Consider the following 6,824-nt stretch of genomic DNA (forward strand, 5'->3'; position numbering starts at 1 on the left):
TGGTGTAAGCGTACTGCAGACCTGAGTCAAGTGCAGTTTGACGTCATAGAAATTAGTCTAAGTCTAAAATAAAAGAAACTTAAGCAGCCTAAAGGGGGTTGCGCTGAAGGCTTTTATACCATTGCACTAGGGGGCAGGGGTATGCTAAGTATTATGCTAATGCTTACCTCAATGCATCATGCAGTCTGGTTTTAGGACCGCCCAAAAAATCCTGGACTGAAAACTGGTGAAACAGTTTGAACCTCTAACCCCACATTTCAGTAATACAGTCGTCCCTCGCTATAACGCGGTTCACTTTTCGCGGACTCGCTGTTTCGCTGATTTTTTTTAGTGTATTTTTGCATGCTTTTTTTTTAGTATGAACGCGCATTGTGTTCTGCGTCCTGATTAACTAAGGGAGTACTGTACAAAATGTGTGTAAAAAGGTGTATAAAAGTGTGTGGTTAGGAGTTTTACAGCCTTAAAACATGTATAATAATTGTAAAACTTACTTTGCGGATTTCGTTTATTGCGGGTTGTTTTTAGAATGTATCCCCTGCGATAAATGAGGGACCACTGTATATCATTTAAAGTCTTTTCACATGTTTTCAGCAACTATTTATTTATTATTGTGTTTTGAAAGAAAGAAAACATGCATTCACAGACTTTAAGGACAGACATCTACACCTTAAATCTCTTACTGAGTATCATCTAATAATTACAACATTATTCGTACTTTCAGTTCATCTTGGACACCAGGAAGATTGTCACTAGCAGACGTCTTTCACAGGAGACATTATGACCTGTTCTAGAAGGAAAGGAACAGCTCCTGACTCCATCCTCTTGTGGAGAATTCTCCTTGTCAATGATCAGTCCAGTCAGTGAAGAGTAATTGCAGTGACCTAGCAAGAACAATAGCAGGAGCCTAAAACAGAAGCAGCTAAATGGAATTAAGATACCATTTATTTGTTATTTACACCAGTGATGTTACTACTGTCACGTCATAATGTATGCTGTGAAGGCCTAATATTGTATCTGAAGAGGTCTATTATGATGTATAATATATTTTGACTGAAGGATGTAAAGAATTTAAAGAATGATGAATGACATCAATTATTTATTCAGACTATAAGACTAAGAAAATATGTATGCAGCTTAGATGTAATGTAAACTTAGTGGTAGTGTTTTTTTTGTTGTTTTTTTTATTAAAGGTACAACTAAAACTGATCAAACATGCACTATATTATTCCAGTACTATCTTAAAGTTCTTACTTCAACAGTCTGAAAGGTCATGTCATTCTTATTCAGTTGTGTAGGGTGAAACTCATAACACCACTTCATCAAGCATATGGATTAGCTGCAGTTCAGCTGAATTTTCAATATAACTGCCCTACTTATTCTTAATTCTATCATCTAAAAATGGTGGATGCACAGATATTGGTTTATGTTACTGAACCAACAGTAATATTGGGATGGAACTATACTTAGTTGACGTGTTAAATGTTCCATTTTATATTTTCTCCAATAATGTTTATATTACCCCAATGTCCATGGACACATAGCCCTGTCTATATGAGGACACTTAAATATTAAAACTGAAATAATATATGAATAATATTGTATAACATAAATAATATTGGTTTGTTGGCTGTCTCTTAATGTTAACCTTCTTTATTTATTTATTTATTTTAATTTTTTTTTTTATTGAGCATTGGCAATGCACACACATAGCATTGGTAATAAACACAGATAGCACAAGGAGGAGAGAGAGAAAAAAAAACAAAACAAATTTCTGAACTAAAGAACAACGCTCACATTTGTTCTTTTTTGTACTTATCTAGAACTAATACACACAAATCACCCACCCACCCATTAACGAACAAAAGGGACACTCAAAAGAAAAGGTAATGGGAAAAAAAGTGATTCACCATAGGTTAACCACACACTGTTTACTGTAAAGTGACATTGCTGCACAGTGACTAAGGAGGCATAGTTTTGAGTCCATTTAAGTATGCCAACATTGGATTCCAGACGGAGAAAAACTTATCCCTAGACCCCCTGAGTGTATATTTAATCTTTTCTAGTTGTATGAATTGCATCAGGTCGCTCAGCCACCAAGACACTTTAGGTGGCTTTCTGGATTTCCAATATTCTTCTGCGTGTAAGTAAAGTTGTAAAAGCAACTAGAAAAATTCTAAAGAAATTTTGAGTGTGCCTGACTCTGGCCCCGTCGCCCCCATACATTATTACTGACACTGCTCAGCAAATTCAGTATTAATACAACAACCTGTGTCATCATTGCCTTTTTAATGGGCTCTTATTTTGAAGGGACTCTTGTTTTGAAAGGCTTGTGTCTTGTCTGTGTGTGTGCATGTGTGTGCGTGCGTGCTTGTGTGGTCTTGTCTGTTAATGAGAGAGTTTTGCAATGTATTTTATTTTGAAGGGACCCTTATTTTGAAAGAGTTTTGTCTTGTCTGTGTGTGCGTGTGTGTGTCTGTGCATACTTGTGTGGTCTTGTGTCTGTTAATGAGAGTTTTACAAAGTCTTTTATTTTGAAGGGACTCTTATTTTGAAATACATTTGTCGTGTTTGTGTGTGTGTGTGTGTGTGTGTGCGCGCATGTGTGTTTGTCTTGTCTGTCTCTGTGTGTGTGCTTGTGTGTCTGCCCTGTCTGTCTGTCTGTCTGTCTGTGTGTGGTGTGTCTGTCTCTCTATCTATGTGTCTGCGAGAGACAAGGATAAAATAGCCGACATTAAAAATGTAGTCTTGGTAGTCATTGATATCATAGACAGACTTCAAAAAAGTTAGTCAAAGGCAGGCTTGAGGTTGCCAAGCATCCAGGGTGAGCTGCAGGTCAGAGTAATTAGTCACAGGTGCTGCATGCACTGTGTCTGTCCCACTGAGTTGCACAGTATATGTCTGAATGATCCCCCTCGAAGGTGGCCAAAAATTGGTGGACAAATTTCCCTACGTTTCTAGCTATAAATGATTTCTGTAGCTTCACATTTGCGGCAACAATCACAGTTTACAAATTTATTTTTCGTCGACTTTTTCTCTCCCTCTCCACTTTAGCGATGACATCACACACTCTAGCTCTTGGAAATTCTCGCAATACACACCTAGCCGAAAAAGCGGCGTAAGAATAACTAGAAAATTGCTAAAGAAATTTTGAGTGTGCGTGACTCTGGCCCGTGACTCTCCCCCATACATCATTGACACTGTTGAGTTTACAGAATACTAGAACATTTCTAAAGAAATTTTGAGAGTGCCTGACTCTGGCCCCGTTGCCCCCATACATTATTACTGACACTGCTTAGCAAATTTAGTACTAGAAAATTCCCGCAGAAATTTTGAGACTGACGAGTGGGCTGTTGCCAGGGGTCTGTAATAAAAAAGCACACCTCAAATAGTCATTTTTAACATGTTTATTTAGACACAGGAGCAGCTAGCGCTAACACGCTAGCAATTAACATTAACATGTTGGCATTAGCATGTTATCATTAGCATGTAAACGCTGCTGCGCTAGCAATTAACATTAGCATGTTAGCATTAGCATGTCAGCATTAGCATGTTAACGCTGATGCGCTAGCAATTAACCTTAGCATGTTAGCATCACCACGTTATCATTAGCAATTAGCATTAGCATGTTAACATTATCATGTTAGCATTAGCATGTTAGCGCTGATGCGCTAGCAATTATCATTAGCATTATCAGCATTAGCATGTTAACAGTAGCAATTAACATTAGCATGTTATCATAAGCATGTTAGCGCTAGCAATTAACATTAGCATGTTGGCATTAGCATTTTAACATTAGCATGTATTTAATTCCTAGTGGCTAATGTTAAATAGCATTAGCATGTTAACATTATCATGTTAGCAATTAACATGTATTTAATTCCTAGTGGCTAATGTTAATTAGCACTAATTTTAGCATTGGTCACTAATGTTAGCAAATAGAATGTCTTTACAGCTAGCGTTAACATGCTAGCTGCTCTGCTGTCTCTGCCATTTTAGACAGACAAGTTCAAATTAAGTGCCAAGAACTAATAAAATGGCCGCCGCTCAGCTTCTGCCTGCTGGCCCCTCCCCCTTCTCCTCCTTCAAGCAGGCTGAGGTTGCCAAGCAACCAGGACCTAATTAGCAGCAGCTAATCTGCACCTGTTAAAATGTCAGTTAGAAATCCTGACAGAGACTGAGAGAAAATGCTGAGACCTTCCCTCGAAGAGGAAGGATTTTTGACCAAACCGTATTTCCAATCATTGAACCGGCTTAACCTATAGCAGGATGAGCCCTTCCTGATTGTCTACATAGTCGTTTTGTGTCGATAAATGAAGAAATGTGCCCTTAGGAGCAATTCAGAGAAACGTTACTTCTGCTTTCCTCCAGAAAATTTCCCGCCTTTTTAACATGGGAGTATATGAGGCTGAGGATGGGAGTTGCTGCCGCATATGTGCGTGTCACGCCAAAACTATATATCTGACAGCTTCAACAGTGTTATCACTGCGACCTCTTAGAAAAGTCATAGCACACCATTCCCGGCCGAGTCGGTCGTTTTGATACCCGTTTTGTGTATGTGCGACAAAAACTCTGGGAGGAGAAGCGTACCGAAAAAAACACGGACGAAACGGAAAAATAAGCGGAATAAGCCCGAGAGGTTTTAAAGTGTCCTCTTTCTGGCACACTCAATAATAATAAGCCCGGTGGATAACATATAGTGTGCGCTTTCAGGCACACTCAACTAGAAAACTGCATTTCCTGCGGAAAGTGCGGTGTGGGTGCCCTCTGCCGCCGCCAGCGCATGTACGAAGCCCCAGCGGGGCCAGTGTTTGAATCCGACCTGCCGCCCTCTGTTGCATGTCTTTGCCCGGTCTCTCTCATTCTCTCTCTCTCCCGACCTTCCTGTCCTTCTTCAGCTGTCTCTATACTATAAAGCTTGAAAAGGCCATAAAAGATATATCTTAAAAATGTTAAAATTTGTTGAAAAGAGTAGAATAGAATGAAGTGATACAATGTTGTTTAACACTGTAGAAATTTAGATGAAAAGGTAGAATTGTAGAAAGTAATAGTAATAGTACTAGAAAATTCCTGCAGAAATTTTGAGAGTGATGAGTAGGCTGTTGCCGGGGGTCTGTATTCAAAAAGCACACCTCAAAAAGTCATTTTTAACATGTTTATTTAGACACAGGAGCATGTTAACATTAGCATGTTACCATTAGCATGTTAACATTACCATGTATTTAATTCTTACTGGCTAATATTAATTAGCATTAGCATGCTAGCATTAACATCTTAACATTAGCATTTTAGCATTAGCTGCCTTTGATACAGTCAATCACAACATACTCCTAGCGACACTCGCTAACATGGGTATTACAGGCTCTGCCCACTCCTGGCTCGAGTCCTACCTGGCTGGACGCTCCTTTAATGTGTCTTGGCAAGGTCATCGACTCATACCCTCTCCACGGGGGTGCCGCAGGGGTCGGTGCTGGGTCCCCTTCTATTTGCCATCTACACCTCCTCGCTGTCCCATGTTATCCGCTCACACGACTTCTCCTACCACTGCTATGCCGATGACACACAGCTATACCTGTCGTTCCAGCCGGATGACACCACGGTCTCCGCACGCATCTCCGCCTGTCTCTCTGATCTGTCAACTTGGATCTCCAGCTTAATCTGTCAAAAACCGAACTCCTGGTCATCCCTGCCCATGAGTCAATCTGTCATGACATCAACCTGAAAATTGGTACTGTCATTATTACCCCTAACCATGCTGCTAAAAACCTGGGCGTCGTACTAGATGATCGTCTTTCTCTCTCTGAGCACATTTCCTCCGTAGCGAGGTCATGTCGCTATGCATTGTACAATATTAGAAAAATCAGACCGTACCTGACCCAATATGCCGCTCAGCTCCTGATACAGGCTACAGTCAGCTCCCGCCTCGATTACTGCAACTCGCTCTTGGCTGGCCTACCTGCTTGCGATCAAACCTTTGCAAATTGTCCAGAATGCCGCAGCGCGACTGGTTTTCAATCAACCTAAAAGGTCACATGTCACCCCACTCTTCAGCGACCTGCACTGGCTGCCTGTAGCTGCCAGAATTAAACACAAAGCTCTGACGCTACAAAACCATCTCAGGATCTGCCCCTGCCTATCTCAGCGTCTTACTAAAGGCTCACGTCCCGACCAGGGCGTTACGCTCCGCTCATACAAACCGTCTAGTTGTACCGTCGCCTCTCGCAAAGCGAGGTCACTCTAGACTCTTCTCTGTGGTTGTCCCCAAATGGTGGAATGACCTACCAACGGCTACTAGAACAGCAACATCCCTTTCTACCTTTAAAAAACTTGTAAAAACCTTTCTGTTTCGAGAATGCTTCCCTGCCTAACAAAACTAACAAAACTAACAACTACTCTGTGCTCCTTTACACCTTTCTCAGCTTATGTCCTCCATGTAAGTCGCTTTGGATAAAAGCGTCTGCTAAATATGCAATGTAATGTAATGTAATGTAATTAGCATGTTAACATTAACATCTATTTAATGTTAATTAGCATCAGCATGTTACCATTAACATGGTAACATTAACATGTTAGCGCTAATGCGCTGACACACTAGCAATTAACATGTTAGGATTAACATGTTAGCATTAGCATTTTAGCATTAACACGCTAGCAATTAACATTAGCATTGTCATGCATTAGCATGTTAACGCTGATGTGCTAGCAATTAACGTTAGCATGTTAACATTAGCATTTTAGCATTAGCATGTTAGCATTAGCAAGTTATCATTAGCATTTTAGCGCTGATGCGTTGACGTGCTAGCAATTAACATTAGCATGTTAACATT

The sequence above is a fragment of the Larimichthys crocea genome, chromosome XXII, assembly GCF_000972845.2.
Source record: "Larimichthys crocea isolate SSNF chromosome XXII, L_crocea_2.0, whole genome shotgun sequence".
Taxonomy (NCBI): domain Eukaryota; kingdom Metazoa; phylum Chordata; class Actinopteri; family Sciaenidae; genus Larimichthys; species Larimichthys crocea.